Source organism: Bos indicus, chromosome 14, assembly GCF_029378745.1.
Source record: "Bos indicus isolate NIAB-ARS_2022 breed Sahiwal x Tharparkar chromosome 14, NIAB-ARS_B.indTharparkar_mat_pri_1.0, whole genome shotgun sequence".
Classification (NCBI taxonomy): Eukaryota; Metazoa; Chordata; class Mammalia; order Artiodactyla; family Bovidae; genus Bos; species Bos indicus.
The window spans coordinates 37,426,428-37,444,581 of record NC_091773.1 but is presented as its reverse complement, the minus strand read 5'-3'; positions in this window follow the sequence as shown (position 1 = coordinate 37,444,581).

Sequence of the window (18,154 nt, the reverse complement as noted above, 5' to 3'; positions counted from 1 at the left end):
ATTCTCCAGATACCTGGATAATATAGAGTGATGAGAAGAGGTGTGAATAAACTTACGGAGGTGATGGATATGTTCTTTTTCTTATCTTGATTTCACAGATGTGCATATGTGTGTGTGTGTATACATATGTATATATGCCTATATATAAACTCATTACATTGTACATTTTAAATATTTGTAGTTTATTGAACACCTTACCTCGATTAAACAGAATTAGTAAGCTTTTAGTAATAAAAAACTAAGAATGAAAATGGTCTGAAATAGGTATGAGAACATGAACAAATTTAACTGTCATCAACTTGCTCAAAATCACAGCTTAAAAGTGATGGAGCTGGAAATTTAAATCTGAATCTGACACCACTCCCTGCCACCAGAGGAGGAAATGGCAACTCATTCCAATATTCTTGCCTGGAGAATGCAATGGACAGAGGAGTCTAGTGGGCTACAGTCCATGGGGTCGCGAAAGAGTCAGACACAACTCAGCGACTAAACAACAATAAAACCAGAATTGATCTCACTACCTCAAATAAGAGAATGGAATTTACTTTCCGGTTTAGGTCAAAGATTTTTCAAGCCATTTCTCACAGCTCTAGGAATTCCTTGGAATTACCTCAGGGAAATATTTGAATATGTTTCACATTGATGGTCTGTATATGTTTGCATTAGGAGAAAGGGTTTGCTGTTTAGAACAAGTTTGAGAAGCACTGTGGTTGAATTCACTTTTTCCGGCAGCCACATCACACTTGATTTTGATTGGTGAAGCTGTATTTTTCATGTTGCTTATATCTGTGTAGGGTTTTTTTTCCCCCCTTAATTGTATTGTTTTGTCCCCAGTAAAGTTCATTACTTATTTGAGGAAGCTTCCACCTTGATTGGGCTTCCCTGGTAGCACAGCGATTAAGAATCCACCTGCCAATGCAAGAGACGCAGGTTCGATCTCTGGGTTGGGAAGATCCACTCCAGTTTTCTTGCCTGGAAAATCCCATGGACAGAGGAGCTGGGTGGCGTACAGCCCATGGGGTCAAAAAGAGTTGGACACAACTTAGCAACTAAACAACAACAACAAAGTGTGTTACTTATTCATGTCTTTTCAGCTTTAGTCCTGCTGTGCGTTTTTTTGTTTGTTTGTTGAGCCTTGTGTTTTTTTGTTTGCTTTTTTCCCATCCTGTACCATATTCTCTCTCCTTCCTTTTCAATATCACCTCAGAGCCTCTGTTCTACATCTTTCCCATGTTTAAAACAAGCAAAGGACAGCAGGCTACAGTATCTGTAGCCCAGTGTGTTATTTAAACTACTAATACTTTTCTGTCACACATTAAACTATCACCTCTTAGGCCATATTTCTGTATAGTTTTATCAAAGAAAGGAGATGCTGATTTTCTGGTGCAACTTGTTTTTGGTGAGCTTCTGCTGGTTCCAAATGGTCATTCCTTTGGTTTGTATTTGAATAAGTAAATTCTATGTATTGTTATATAATTTTTAATCTGCTGAAATGTACATTTTCACTCTAAAAATATCTCAGAGTGACCAAATAGTGATGGTGTCAGTGAGGGTGCACTGCTCCCATCTCCTCTTCCTGAAGTAACTTGCTGGTCAGCTGCAGACAGTGTACTTAGCTGGTACCTACCCCTAACTGAAGCCCTTCAGGGATAATCTGCCTTGGTTTTAGAACCAAAGTCACCCTTTTTTCAAGCATACATGCATGCTAAATCACTTCAGTCATGTCTGACTCTTTGCAACCCTATGAATTTCAGGCAGAAATACTGGAGTGGGTTGCCATGCTCTCCTCCAGGGGATCTTCCCCACCCAAGGATCGAACCCTTGTCTCTTACATCTCCTGCATTGGCAAACGGGTTCTTTACCACTAGTATCAACTGGGAAGCCCCTTTCCCAACTATCTCCCAGCCAATAACTAAGCATGTCCCCTGGCCCATTCAGCCCAATGTGGGACCTTCTCCAAACAGGTAATACTTGCTCTAGATCTTCCCTTTAGGGGAGATCTGCATCTGCATCTCTCCATACCCAAATTTGCTATCTCCCCTTGTTCCCGTCACAGGTTTCATATTTGCATCATAGTTTGGTTTTCCCAGCCTCAGCCGACTTTTGTCTTCCACAAACTACACGACAAACCTCCCATGCTCCTAAATCAGTGTCTGCTTCCTCAACAACCCGAATCAGCACAGTTCGCACTGGGTGTTGTCAAAAAGGTGGTAAGATGGAGTTTTGAGACCTCATCGCTCACTGTCAGCCTGACAGGTGATGCCTGGGAATAATGTTCCATTGGAGGCCGTCTTGGACAGTACAGTGGTTCGTGCCTTTGGAAACTATGAGAGAACAATGGAATTGGCTGGCTTCTTAATTTTGTTGACCACTGATGGCCTGTTTGGGCCCCTATAGCTAAATCCCATTGATGAGTGGCCGAAACAACAGGAAATGATTTCTCACAGTGTTGGAGGCCGGGAACTCCAAGATCAAGGTGTTGGCAGAGTATCTGAAGCCTCTTCTGTTAGGCAGCTGCCATCTCTGCCCCCGTGACCTCTTCCTGCACTCACAGAGAGACATAAGAAGTGACACACTGTTCTCTTCGTTGTTGCGACCCCATGGATGATAGCCCACCAGGGTCCTCTGTCCAGTCCAGGGCTAGGCAAGAACACTGGAGTGGGTAGCCATTCCCTTCTCCAGGGGATCTTCCCAACCCAGGGGTCAAATCTGCCTTTCTGCATCAGGCATATTCTTTACGCCTGAGCCTCCTCGGAAGCCTCCAAAACCTAATTATTTCTGTACCCAACACTAGCACATTGGGATTTAGGACTTTAACATACGAATTGGGGATTGGGTGAGAAGGGAAACACAGTTCAGTTCGTAGCACCCCCAATAGAAAGATAATGCAAAATTGAGGGCAGTTAACACACAATGGAAAAATGTGTCTGAACACCAGAGGGCCTCTTTGTTAACTGCCAAGGACGATCTTATTTCCTGCAGTGGGAGAGAAGGAAAAGCTGGAGACCAAAGTTCAAAAGTAAAATAGCCTTCAGTTTCAAGGATATTTGAATGCTCAGCTGAGAGAGGTTTCTTATGCCAGGGTCAAAGCCCCAGCTGGGATAGTTTGAGACTTTGACACTTGGGATGGAGACATCTGGGTGGATAACTCCAAATATTTTGGCTCCCTTGACCTCTGTGAAATTTTAGAGCCTGTAGAGGTGGCCTGACCCTCCCAATAAAGAGCGAAAATGCTGGGAATTCCCTGGCGACCCAGTGGTTAGGACTGGGTACTTTCGCCTCAGGGCCTGGCCAAAAAAAAAAAGAGCTAAAATGCTTTCCCATGTGTAAGTCTAAGGTACAGCAGAACCTTCCTGAAATGTGCTGCAGAAATGGAAAGAAAGAATTATATATTTTTTTAATTTAAGTTTTCCCAGCGTTTGTGATGTAATTGACATACAACTGTATTAATTTCAAGTGTACAGTGTGGACTTCCTGGTGGCCCAGTGCTTAAGACTCCTCACTTCCACTGCAGGGGGTCTGGCTCTGATCTCTGGTCAACGAACTGAGACCCTGCCTGCCGCACGGTGTGGCCAAATAAATAAATATGCAATATGGTGATTTTATATATTTACATATTGTGAAATTATTACTTCAGTGTGGTCAGTTAATACTTCCATCACCTTACATAGCTACCATTTCTTTTTTGTAATGAACACATTTAAGATGTACTTTCTTAGCAACTTTTAAGTTTATAATATGTTTTGGGGTTTTTGTTTTTGGTTTTGGTTTTCTTTTAGCCTCAACACACAGCTTATGGAATCTTAGTTCCCCAACCAGGGACTGAACCTAGGCCACAGCAGTGAAAGCCTGGAATTCTGAACACTAGGCCACCCGGGAATTCCCTATTATACGGTATTATTACAATGTTGTACAGTCGCTCAGTCGTGTCCGACTCTTTGAGACCCTGTGAACTGCAGCACGCCAGGCTTCCCTGTCCTTCACCATCTCCCAGAGTTTGCTCAAACTCATGTTCATTGAGTCAGTGATGCGATCCAACCATCTCATCCTCTGTCGTCCCCTTCTCCTCCTACCTCACTGTATATTAGGCCCTCAGAACTTTTTCTGTGGTGCTGGAAAAGACTCTTGAGAGTCCCTTGGACAGCAAGGAGATCAAACCAGTAAATCCTAAAGGAAATCAACCCTGAATATTCACTTGGAAGGACTGATGCTGAAGCTGAAGCTCCAGTAGTTTAGCCACCTGATGTGAAGAGCCAACTCACTGGAAAAGACCCTGATGCTGGGAAAGATTGAAGGCAGGAGGAGAAGGGGGCAACAGAGGATGAGGTTGCTGGATGGCATCACTGACTCAATGGACATGAGTTTGAGCAAACTCTGGGAGTTAGTGATGGACAGGGAAGCCTGGTGGGCAGCAATTCATGGGGTCACAAAGAGTTGAACACAATTGAGCGACTGAACAATAACAACAACAATTTATTCATCTTACTGGAAGTTTGTACTCTTTGATCAACATCTCCCCATTTCCCCCACCTCCAGCCCCTAGTAACCACTCATTTTCTACTCTCTGTTTCTATCAGAAAGAAAGCAGGACCAATTTTAAAGAAAGTAAAGAACAGAAAAGAATGGAGAGAACTAAATGCATGTGTGCTAAGTCTCTTAGTCTTGTCTGACTCTTTTGTGATCCCATGGACTGTAGCTTGCCAGGATCCTCAGTCCATGGGATTCTCCAGACAAGAATACTGGAGTGGGTTGCTGTGCCCTCCTGCAGGGGATCTTCCTGACACAGGGATTGAACCCACGTCTCTTATGTCTCCTGTATCGGCAGGCAGGGTCTTTACCACTGAGCCACCATGGGTTTGAAATGTATGAAGTAACAGTTTCCCAAACGTGGGCTATCAGCCAAGGAAGGACAGTGCTCCTGAGAGAAAGGAAGCAGCTGTGGTGAACCCTACATGTAGCACAGCTTCCTGCCTGGAGAGGGTCTTCCAGGCTGCCTTGTGGGCAGGGGAGCTCGGTGGAGCCCCACCACCTCCTCTGTGAGGAGACAAAGCTGGAAGGCAAGGGGGGCCCAGCGTGACTAGCATTGTCAGGTTCAAGCGCTGAGAAACAGGAGCAATGTGCAGAGAGTTCCAGCGTGGAACAGCGAGTTCCAGGTTGCAGGTGGCAGCCAGCAAGTCCTCAGCCTGTGAGAAAACCACATCTGAGTCTGAGAAAAGAACTGCGCCGAAAAAGGGCAACCCTAAGAGACGACAAAAGGCCGAGAAGAGTTTGTATTCTCCCCAGCCAGAGAGGGGAACCCTGTAATATCTGGGACATAGCATGAAATATTCAGGAGAACATTGCCTAAGTAGTAAGGAAAAATGGATTCCCAACTCTGCTCCCACCACAAAAAACCCAAAGGCAAGTATCAAAAAGGACTAAACTCTTTCCAGGCAACTCAACTGCATCACAGAACAAAGCTCTAGAATATTTCTAGGACTGTATCTGTGTATTCTCATTTCCATGTCGCTCGAATTACATCTGTTGCTCAGTCTTCCATGGTCTTTTCCTCTAGTCACAAAGCTGAACAGATTCTCATGAGCTCATGGATGCTGGCCAGTGACAGAAGAGATCGTGTTTTGTATCTTTGTTTCTTTAAGAAAGAACTATAACTTCATTCACTAGAGCAGTGCGTGTGCTTATTTGCTCAATTGTGTCCGACTCTGACCACATGGATGGTAGCCCGTCAGGCTCCTCTGTCCATGGAATTCTCCAGGCAAGAACACTGGAGTTGGTTGCCATTTCCTTCTCCAGGGTATCCTCCAAACCCAGAGATTGAACCTGGATCTCCTGCATTGCAGGCGGTTTCTTTACCGTCTGAGCCACCAGGGAAGCCCATATAGCATTGCTGAGTGTTAAATCAATTCAACTCAATCTTCTTCCAGTGAGATTTGGAATGGAGCCAGAATTCATACTTTAGGGGAATAAAGCTCTCCTAGATGAATCTGAGGCACAGCCAGGTTTCAGGATGACTGGTTTAACTCACTTCCAAGTTTCTTAGGTTACGAGCAATGTTATTTCTCTTTCTTTTCCAGGAGGACGGAAGACAAATTTTGCTGTAATTTAGTATCAGGAGTGTAAATACTCGTCTGGGAGAATAACACAGCAAGGGAACAACAACAAAATGTACAAACTGTAATTCTATTGCAGAAACAGAGGAAGATATATAAACTGCTAACCAAATATTAAGAGGAAAACACTTCCTGTTGGGCTTCCCAGGTGACGAGGTGGTAAAGAATCCCCTGCTGAGGCAGGAGATGCAGGTTTGATCCCTGGGTTGGAAAGATACCCGAGAGTAGGAAATGGCAACCCACTCCAGTTGCCTGGAAAATTCCATGGACAGCCTGGTGGGCTACAGTCCATGGGATCGTAAAGCATCGGACATGACTGAGCACACATGCGTACTTCCTGTTTAAAATAAATACGGGATTTTAGTGGAGAGAATTGTTTTAAGATCAGTGACAAACTCTCCAGTCATCAGAAAGAAATCAGATTATGTTTACACTTCATCTTAGCCAAAAGGCCAAGAAGTGTTCAGATTATTTTTAATGTTCATAAACATCCTTCCCATTTCTCCGTATTTCAAGCTGAACCTGGGCTTTGTATTAGGGCTATTTTTGTTTTCAAGCAAAACTAGCTTTAGCTAAAAGAGATTAGTGGATTGATAAAACCAGAGTCAAAAGTGGCACTAGCTTCAGAAAAGCTGGAAACAGGACTCACAGGAGGTAGTCAGGGCTCTGTCTCCCTCTCCCAGCTCTACTTAGCTTTATTCTACAAATTCTCCCCAAATGGTGAGGAAGAGGATCACTGACAGCTATACTTTCCAGCCTCGCACCTCCAAGAAAACTAGTGTCTCTTTCCAGTATTGGTAAAGCTGTCTTAGAGTGGACTCTCCTTAAACTTTTTTTTATCCTATGTCTGCAACACCCCTCAGTTATCACTGAGCCTGAGGGTACTGGGAACTTTGGCAGGTATGAGTCTCATGGTTTTGCCTGTGGGACTGAGTTTACAGCTACAACAGGACCACATGCAGTTGGGGAGGAGTTTCCCAACACAACAAGAATGAGGTTGGGGAATTCTAATGGACAGAGAATCTGCCTACCAACGCAGGAGATGCGGGAGACATGGTTCTGTCCCTGGGTTGGGAAGATCCCAAGGAGGAAGAAATGGCAACCCATCCCAGTATTCTTGGAGAATCCCATGGATACAGGAGCCTGGGGGCTACATTCCATGGAGTTGCAAAGAGTCAGACACAACTTAGTGACTGAACAACAACAGCAACAACAATTTATTGGCCCTTTCATGGCTGGGTGACATCAGCCAAGTTATTTAAACCTCTGTACCTGGGGTTTTTTGTTTCCAAATACTAAGAAGGGATAGTAATGACTTCAGAGCATTGTTGTAACACTTAAATGAGCTATTACATTAAAGTGCTTAAATAGTAAATTGTCTATAAATGCCAGTCAATAAGAATTTAACCTGCTCCTTCCTCAATTAAGATGCTTCAAATAATTCTCATTCAATTTTACAGTATTCTAAGTTTTGGTATTTTAACTTTACTGTAATCATGGTGTATTAATTTCCTGTGGCTATTGTAACAAATTATCACAGACTTGGTGACTTAAAACAACAGAAATTTATTATCTCACAGTTCTGAAGTCAGAAGTCCAAAACCAAGATGACAGCAGGACCATTCTACTCTGGAAGCCCCAGACAAGAATGCTTCCTTGTCTCTTCCACCTCCTGGAGGGTGGGGGCAGGTATTCCTTCGCTTCTGTATACTAGGCTTCCCTAGAGCCTCAGATGGTAAAGAATCCCCCTGCAGTACAGGAGACCCGGGTTCTATCCCTGAGTCAGGAAGGTCCCCTGGAGAAGGGATTCGCTACCCACTCCAGTATTCTTGCCTGGAGAATCCCATGGACAGAGGAGCCTGGCTGGCTACGGGTTCACAGAGTCAGAGTCGGACACAACTGAAGCCATTTAGCACCCACTGTCTAAGAGACAGGACAAAATACTCTATCAGCTGTTCTGGAATTTGCTTTCATTCCCCTTCCCTACACCTTCCCTCTCTCCCTTCTCCCTGCCGAATTCCTATTTTCTTTCCTTTCTTTTCAAGTTCTTTGTCTACTTGCTTATTATCTGTCATTGTTTTCTTCCCACCTGGAACATAATTGGTCCTTGGTACATGATTTTCAAATAAATCATGAGTGAATGTATGAATGAACTAAGGTAAAAATTTCCCCCTTTATGTCCCTTTTCTTTCCTAACCTTTTCTTTCTCTTTTTCTTAACCTTTCTCTTTCTTTAACCTTTCCCTTAAGGTTAATGAGTATAAAGTCTAGCCCTATCTTTTTTTTTTTTTTTTGGTTGCACTATGCAAATTATGGAATCTTAGTTCCCTGACCAGGATTGGAACCCGTGTTCTCTGCAGTAGAAGTGAGGCATTCTAACCACTGGACTACCAGGGGAGTCCCTAGATATTTTCTACCCTTTGCTATGCAAGTACACACATACAGCCTGGGCCCACTCTCTAATGTATATAGGCGTGTATGTGCAGTCACCTCAGTCGTGTCCCATGCTTGGCAATGCTATGGACTGTAGCGTGCCAGTCTCCTCTGTCCATGGGCTTCTCCAGGCAAGAACATAGGAGTGGGTTGCCATGCCCTCCTCCAGGGGATCTTCCCGACCCAGGGATGGCACTCTCGTCTCCTGTGTCTCCTGCATTGCAGGTGGATTCTCTACCACTGAACCACCGAGGAAGCCCAATGTCTGTTAAATCTAATAATGAAAATTTGGCTTTGTAGCTTGTATGTATTCATTCCTTAATTTCATTTTTCTAGTTATTCATTTTTATTGTATTTTATACAAGCCATTAGTTTGAGTCACATTGATCTAGAGTGCTTGGTAAGTACTTTATTTCTGATAGCTTTATTCTTATCTCCATTTGGAAATTGAAGGTATTTTATAACTTAATGGCTCCCTTTAAAAAATGTATTTATTTGTTTGTTTTTGGTTCCACTGCTTCTTTGCTGCTTCTCTCGGCCTTTCTCTAGTTGTGGTGAGTAGGGGTTACTCTGTGTTGCGGTCGCTTCTCTTATTTCAGACTGCGGGCTCAGTAGTTGTGGCTAACGAGTTTTATTGCGCCACGGCATGTGAAATCCTCCCAGAGAAGGTATCCAACCCATTCTCCTGGCATTGGAAGGTGGATTCTTAATTCCTGGACCACCAGGAAAGTCCAGTGGCTCCCTTTTTCCAAGCTCATTTTCAAGCATAACCATTTAAATCGATTTTATAAATAAGAAGCTCTTGACTCATTTAAATTTCCCCTTGATTTTAGATTTTCATTGACTTAAAGTTAACTAATGCCACCTCTATTTCTGTGCCATCCTTTCCCCAAAGCTTTCCTTAGTCTTAATTCAAGAAAATAGAGTTCAGGCAAGATTCCACTCCCTTCCTATCCAAAAGTAAAAAGTCATGTTTTTTGAAGAGGATTGCATAATTCATTAATGATGTATTTTCATTCCATTCTCAGACTCCACTGAGACCTTGAATGGGGTTGAGATGCAGTGATTTTTTTTTTTTTTTTTGAGATGCAGTGGTTTTTAAAATAAGTTTTTAAAAATCAAAGTAATCAATATTTATAGCATTGAATGCCAGACATACTAAGAGATGCAAGAAAAAGCAGTAGTTATCAGCTCACTCTGTTTGTAGAGAAGGTAGAGCTCTCTAGAAGTTACCACTGTCATCTCTGCTAGCTGTGTCTACTGATATTTTCTCTCAATGTTTACAAAAATTAAGGTATAATTTACACATTGTAACACTCACCTTTTTAAAAGTGTACAAGTCAGTGGTTTTCAGTATTTGGTGCCACCATCACCACCATCTAACACAGGACTTTTTTATCACCTCAAAAAGAAACCCCGTGTTAACAGTCTCTCCATTGCCCTATGTTTTAATTGAGTTATTTATCATTTTGATGTTGAGTTGTGAGAACTCTTTATGTATTCTGGATACTGCTGCTGCTGCTGCTAAGTCGCTTCAGTCGTGTCCGACTCTGTGCGACCCCATAGACGGCAGCCCACCAGGCTCCCCTGTCCCTGGGATCCTCCAGGCAAGAACACTGGAGTGGGTTGCCATTTCCTTCTCCAATGCATGAAAGTGAAAAGTGAAAGTGAAGTCACTCACTCGTGTCCGACTCTTGGCGACCCTGTGGACTGCAGCCCACCAGGCTCCTCCGTCCATGGGATTTTTCCAGGCAAGATACAGGAGTGGGGTGCCATTGCCTTCTCCCATTCTGGATACTACCCCATTAGATATATGACTTGCAGATATTTTCTCTCACTTTGTATGTTGTCTTTTTACTTTCTTGACACTTTCATGCACAGAAGTTTCTAATTTTGGTGAAGTCCTATTATTTTCTCTTTTCTTTTGCTTCTGGTTTTGGCATCATATTTATAAATCAGTTGTCTGATACAAGGACACAAAGATTTACATCTATGCTTTCTTCTGTGAATTTTTGGCCATCCCAATATTAATTTTGTACGTGTGAGGTAGACATTCAGGTTCATTCTTTCACTTGTGCACATTCATGTGGCCCCAACACAGTTGTTGAAGTGACAGTTCTTTCCCCATTGAATGATTTTGACACCCTTGATGAAAATTAATTGACCATGCATGTGTGGATTTATTTCTGGCCTCTCAAGTCTATTCCATTGAGTTACATCTCTAAGTATCATTATGCCAGTAACACTGTTTTGACTCTATAGCTTTGTAGTCAGTTTTCAAATCAAGAAATGTGTGGTCTCCTGCTTTGTTCTTTTTCAAGACCATTTGGTTCTTTGGGATCCCTTGAATTTCCACATGAATTTTAAGATTGTCATTTCCTGCAAAGAAGCCAGCCTGGATTGTGATAGGGATTATATCGAGTCTGTAAATTAATTTGGGTGGTATTGCCATCTTTACAACAAAGATGTAAACAACATATTTATAACAGCATTTTTACAATTGTTGTTCTTCAGTCGCTAAGTCGTGTCCCGCTTTTTGTGACCCCATGGACTGCAGCACGCCAGGCTTCCCTGTCCTTCACTGTCTCCCTGAGTTTGCTCAAACTCATGTCCATTGAGTCGGTGATGCCATGCAGTCGTCTTATTCTCTGTCACCCACTTCTCCTGCCCTTAATTTTCCCCAGCATTAGTGTCTTTTTAATGAGTCAGCTCTTCACATCAGGTAACCAAACTATTGGAGCTTTCACCAGTCCTTCCAGTGAATATTTAAGGCTGATTTCCTTTAGGATTAACTGGCTTGATCTCTAAGTCTTCCAATTCTAAACATAGGATATATGTCTTTACTTCCTTTATCAAATTTAATCCTAAATATTTTATTCTTTTTGATGCTGTTTCATATGAAATTGTTATTTTATTAATACTTTCTTCAATTTCACATTACTTATTGGTGTATACAAATACAATTGAGTTTTATGTATTGATCTTGTATTCTGCAACCTTCCTGAACTTATTAACTTAGTTTGTGTTATTTTTTTCATAATATGTTTATAACTTATTTTTTGATTTATCAGTTTTAGATATTATCCCATTATGGTGTATTAGGATTTAGATTACTACTTCCATACCTCACTGCTTACCCTCCCTTTATTCTCATCAATTCTTATATGGTAACTATGTGAACATTATTCTCTGATGAGGCAAGAAGTATGTTATGATTTTTTTCTCTTTCCTATAAGCATTTTTTGAAATTAATAATTACTAATAATCACCTCCTTGGGCTTCCCTTGTGGCTCAACTGGTAAAGAATCTGCCTCTGATGTGCGAGACCTGCGTTTGATCTCTGGGTTGGGAAGATACCCTGTAGAAGGGAAAAGCTACCCACTCCAGTATTCTGGCCTGGAGAATTCTATGGACTGTATAGTCCATGGGGTCGCAGAGTCAAGCACGACTGAGCGACTTTCACTTGGGAATTCCCTGGCAGCCCAGTGGTTAGGACTCTGCACTTTCACTGCCGAGCATATGCTGTGTGACATTGCCAAAAAAAATTTGTCTCTTTAACCTTCTTGTTTTTCATATTCTTAGTACCTTAGGAAAAAATTCCTGACACATGCTAGGAGCTAATAAATATTTTTAAATAAATGAATGTAATCGCTTAATTTTCCAGGTACCTCTCACTAAGTCTTCCCACATTCTTACATTTTTCCACATGGTCAAACATATCAGATGATATATCAGTCAGAACATAGGTCAGGCTGTGGTAACAAATTACCCACAAATTCCAGAGATTTACAAGAGAGAAGTTGTTTTGTTTGATTTTTCTCATGATAGAAGTCTGTCCGAGTTTGGCTGCATGCTGTCTCTGCTCTGGGACTGAGTGAAGAGTAGCCTCTTTTTGGAACAGAGCCAGTTGGTGGGACAGCACACACTGGCTCTTAAAGTTTCCACTCACGTAACTCATCACGTTTACTCGCAATATGTTGGGTCAAGTAGGTTCTTTGGCCAGGCTCGCCATCCCAGGGGGCAGGGGTCTATAATCTCAGGAGTGGGCACTGAAAGGAGGGGTATCATGGAAAAAGCCAAAATATTTGGCAGAAGGGGGATGTAAGTTGCTCAGTTGTGTCCAACTCTTTGCAATCCTGTGGACTGTAGCCTGCCAGGATTCTCTGTCCTTAGGATTCTTCAGGCAAGAATACTGGAGTAGTGGGTAGCCATTCCCTTCTCCAGGGGATCTTCCCCACCGAGGTCGAACCTGGGTCTCCCGCATTGCGGGCAAATTCTTTACCATCTGAGCCACCAGGGAAGCCCAGAAGGGGAATAGTCTTCCACAGATGATTTATCAGGTCCGTTTTCTCTAGGAGTCATGCCCCCAAGGCCCGTGTCTCCTGTCTGCTCCGGGTTGCTTGTGCTTGGGCCGCCCCACAGCCGTGGTGGATCGTGCAGGCATTTCCCTTTACTTCATCCTGGGAACTCCCTTTGTGTGTCATGTAGACTGGACCCTGCTTACTGGATCCTGTGTTTTTCTTCTCCTTTGTTTACTTTATCATTTGGTTTCACTCTCCCTGTAGGAAGAGAAGGCAGGCACAGGAGGTAAATTTTGAAACCCTTCAGGTTTGAAGATGTCTTTACCAGAATTCCCTGGCGGTCCAGTAGTTAGGACTGTGCACTTCCACTGCAGGGAGCATGGGTTTGATCCTTGGTTCCTTGGTCAGGGAACTAAGATCCTGCATGCCACAAAAAATTGTCTTTATTCATTTTTTTTGTGCGTGGGTTTTTTTTTTTTTTTTGTCTTTATTCATGATTAACAGTTTCGCTGAGTATAGAATTCTAAGTTGGAGATCATTTTTCCAGAATTTTTTGAAGGCATGTCTTTACCGATTCTGGATTTCAATTTGTGTGTGTGTATGTGTGTGTGAAGCCAATGCCATTTTTTCTTGTTCTTTTGTATGTGATATGTTTCCTCTTTGGAAACAAAAGTTCCAGAAGATTTTTTTGAAGTACTAATTTCATGACAACATGCCTTTAAATGGGTCTCTTTTTAAAATTCTTTATTTTTAAAATTTATTTATTTTTAATTGAAAGATAATTGCTTTACAGTATTGTGTTTGGCAATACTGATGTTTCTGCCAAACATCAGCTTGAATCAGCCATAGGTATACATATGTTTCCTCCCTCTTAAATAGGTCTCTTTTTCAATCATGTGTGGGGTGCTTGATGGTCTCTTTCAATCTAGAAATTCCTATCCTTCAACTTGGGGAAATTTTCTTTTACTGTTTCTTTGGTAATTTCCACCCCTCATCTTCTGTTTTTGGAGCCCTCAGTAGAGGGATGTTTCATTTCCTTAACTGAGTCTCTATTGTTTACCTTTTTGCTTATTTATTTTTCATGTTTTATATTTGTTTTTCATTCTTTTGCTTTAATGTTTACTTCAGTTATTTTAAATTTCTAAGAACACATTCTTTCAGATTATAATTTTTTTTAAAGCATTTAATTCTTTTTTTTTTTTCCCCTTCACCATTTTTATGGCTCTGAAATACCAAAACAGGAGGGGCTTGGCTGACTTTCTGTTCCATACAGGGGGAGGGGTAGCTCAGACGGCTCAGTCAGTGGGGAGACTTTGGTTAGGTCCTTAGTTTCTTCTGCATAGACAAGACTGGGGTGTGGAGACATGGTCACACTCTGTGAAGTCCCTGGCTGGCTGGACCCAAGCCCGGAATGGTGTGTTACCTCACTCAACCACCAGGAGGCGACTGTTCCCTCTGGGTTTTTTTTCCTGTAGGGAAGCATCCAATTCTTTTTCTATATAATTTTATGTATCTATTTGGCTGTGCTGGGTCTTCCTTCCTGCAGAGGATTTTCTCTAGTTGTGGTGAGCGTGGACTACTGTAGTCACAGCGCACGGGCTTCTCATTGTAGTGGCTTCTCTAGTTGCTGAGCAGGGGCTCTAGGGCTCAGGTTTCAGTAGTTGCAACACCTGGACTCAGTAGTTTTGGTTTCCTGGCTCTAGAGCAGAGGCTCAGTAGTTGTGGCACACTGGGTGGGCTTAGTTACTCCATGGCAGGCGAGATCTTCTTCCACCAGGAATTGAACCCATGTCTCTTGTATTGGCAGGCTGATTCTTTTTCACTGAGCCATTGCTGCTGCTGCTACTAAGTCACTTCAGTCGTGTCCGACTCCGTGCGACCCCATAGACGGAAGCCCACCAGGCTCCCCCGTCCCTGGGATTCTCCAGGCAAGAACACTGGAGTGGGTTGCCATTTCCTTCTTCAATGCGTGAAAGTGAAAAGTGAAAGGGAAATCGCTGAGTCGTGTCCGACTCTAGCGACCCCATGGACTGCAGCCCACCAGACTCCGCCGTCCATGGGATTTTCCAGGCAAAAGTACTGGAGTGGGGTGCCATCGCCTTCTCCGACTAAGCCACTAGGGAAGCCAAAACATCTAATTCTTTTTAAAGGATACAGTATTGACTCTAAACTCTGATTAATGGTAATTAAAAAAAAGCAAACTTCTGTTCCTTGCATTGTCTCTCGTCTTAGTCCTGTTTTTCCCCCTGTTTTCATTTTCAGTCATTTTCTTTCATGTTAGATACTTTCTTCCTGTGTCTGGTAGGCACAAAAAGCTGGCTAGGTCCCTGGGCATATTGTTGTTGTTATTCAGTCACTAAGTTGTGTCCGACTCTTTGTGACCCCAGGGACTGCAGCATGCCAGGCTTCCCTGTCCTTCATCATCTCTCAGTTTGCTCAAACTCATGTCCATTGAGTCAGTTGCTGTCATCCAACCATCTCATCCTCTGTTGTCCCCTTCTCCTCCTGTGCTCAATCTTTCCCAGCATCTGGGTCTTTTCCAGTGAGTCACCTCTTTGCATCAGATGGCCAAAGTATTGGAGCTTCAGCTTCAGCATCAGTCCTTCCAATGAATATTAAGGATTGATTTCCTTTTGGATTGACTGGTTTTATCTCCTTGCAATCAAGGGACTCTCAAGAGTCTTCTCCAGCACCACAGTTTGAAAGCATCAATTCTTTGGTCCTCAGCCTTCTTTTGGGTCCACTTCTCACATCTGTAGGATCTTCCCTGGTGGCTCAGATGGTAAAGTGTCTGCCTACAATGCCTACCATGTGGGAGACCCGGTTCAATCCCTGGATCGGGAAGCTCTCCTGGAGAAGGAAATGGCAGCCCACTCCAGTATTCTTGCCTGGAAAACCCCATGGATGGTGGAACCTGGTAGGCTACAATCCATGGGGTCGCAAAGAGTCGGACACGACTGAGCGACTTCACTTTCACTCACATCTGTACATGACTACTGGGAAAACCGTAACTTTGACTATGTGGACGTTTGTCAGCAAAGTGATGTCTCTGCTTTTTCATACTCTGTCTAGGTTTGTCATAGCTTTTCTTCCAAGGAGCAAGTGTCTTAATTTCATGCCCTGTGCATGGGCAAGGCTTATTGACGTGTAGGATTTACTGCATATGATAAGGCGATAAGCCTGAGTGTTATTGCTTTTGTTTGTTATTGGGTAACTCCAGCAGTATCTGTAAATTGTTTCTCTGCAGCCAACCAAATTCTATAGGGAAATCTCTAGTCTCTTGCCTAGGTGTCAGCTTGCCTGCCGCAGTTCCAGAAGCGAGGTGTGGCTGTTCATAAGGATAGAACGCCAGATAGGGATCCAAAGTTCAGTGGCTTGAGGAACAAAGTTCTCTTTTGAATATCTGTCAAGCTTGGGTAAATAGACTGTTCCTTCCATCTGATTGTTCAGGGATCCAGTTTCCTTCTACTTAGGTACATTTCTAGGGTAATGGTTCATTAGCATCACCTAGAATATTGTTAGAAAAGCAAATTTTCTGGCCTGCTACCGTATCAGAACCCTTGAAGGCTCTGGGTGGGGCTCAGTGTTTTCATAAACTCTCAGATGATTTTGATCCTCGTCAAGGCTTCCCAGGTGGTGCTTCCAGATAAAGAACCTGCCTGCCAATGTGGGAGACAAAAGACATGTGGGTTAGAACCCTGGGTCAGGAAGATGCCCTGGAGGACTGCATGGCAACCTACTCCAGTATTTTTGTCTGGAGAATCTCATGGACAGAGAAACCTGGTGGGCTACAGTCCATAGGGTCTCAAAGAGTCGGACAAGAGACTGAGAACACACCAGCACAGGAGGTTTAAGAACTGCCCTAAGGCATTGTCCTCTGTAATTGAAACAGGATCTCAGACTAAGCAGATTCCAGCCTAAGTAAAGGGAAAAAACTAGGGGCAGTTCAGGTACAAGAAAGTGTCTGCTGACTATACTCTGGAGACAGCTTAGTCGTCTGGTCACTCTTAGCTGCTATGGATCAATTTCCCTGGAGAATAAGCCTCCCATCTCCTTGGGGGACTAAACAAGAGTTGTTCAGCTGTTTGTTGCAGGAGTACAAACTCATTTAATGGCTCCTGTTTTTCAATCACTTCTTATGCTGTGAGCTCAATGCCTTATCCCCTTTAAGCACTACCTGATGCCTCAGTTTCTGGGCTGTTCCTGGATTCTTCTTGTTAAATAAGTTCATTTTCCACTAGGCACTTAGGTTCTGCTTTCTTGGCTAACAGGTGATGATATTTGTCAGCACTTCATCCACTGTACATATTCTCTACTTTCTTAACTATTTTTTGTTTACTGGTGTTTTTTGAAAATTTTTCTTCATGAGCTTAGAATTTTCAGATTCTTTGACTTCATCATAAGAGGATGTTAGGGAGATGAGAGATAAATGGATGTGTTCAACCTGCCATTTATAACCAGAAATATTAATTTGAAAAAAAAATGGTTTCTATGTACCTTTCATATTTAGGAGGGAGGTGTATTATGGGAATATGGCAAGATAATGTTGCCTGCCATTCCGATAAACAAAGAATACTGCCATCAAGCCATCAGCCAGTGCAGCCACCAATCCCCACTCCCCACATCAGTGTGTCCTTAGGGGAATTCAGAATAGAGACAGACAGGAAACATTCTGTGTTCTGAATACTGGCCCCAGACCGTGAAGATGCATATCTAAGGAAAATTTTCAATGAGCCCAGACTCCTGTATCTTCCCAGACATAAAAAACCACTAAAATCATTAACTCAAGATGTCTGTTTCTGTGATTAGCAGTAACCTTTTGATATTTGACCACGTTTTTTTTTTTCCAGCAAAACTCAAATATATCCTGGCTCCTCCCTGATTTCCTTGGAGCAATTCTTCAGAGCTATATGAGAGGCTGCCTCCCCGGCTATCGTCCCCAGTAAAGTCTCCAAGTAAATCTTAACTTGCAACTTTTATGTTGTACATTTGTTAACATTGGACTTAACCACTGGACTGCTGGGGAATTCCTAGGTTGTGCTTTTTTTTTTTTTTCCAGTTGACAGAAGAAGGGGAGAGCTCTTTGAGAAAAGAGGAAGGAGGAATTTCCCTGGTGGTCCAGTGGTTAAGACTCTACACTTCCACGGCAGAGGATGCATGGGGTCTGGGTTCAATCCTTGGTCAGGAAATTAAGATCCTGTGTGCTGTGGTGTGGTCAAAGAATGAAAAAAAAGAGAGAGAAAGGAAAACTTGCAGAATACACAGAGATGGCTAATGCAAACAAAATATAATTAATCGCATCATTTCAAGT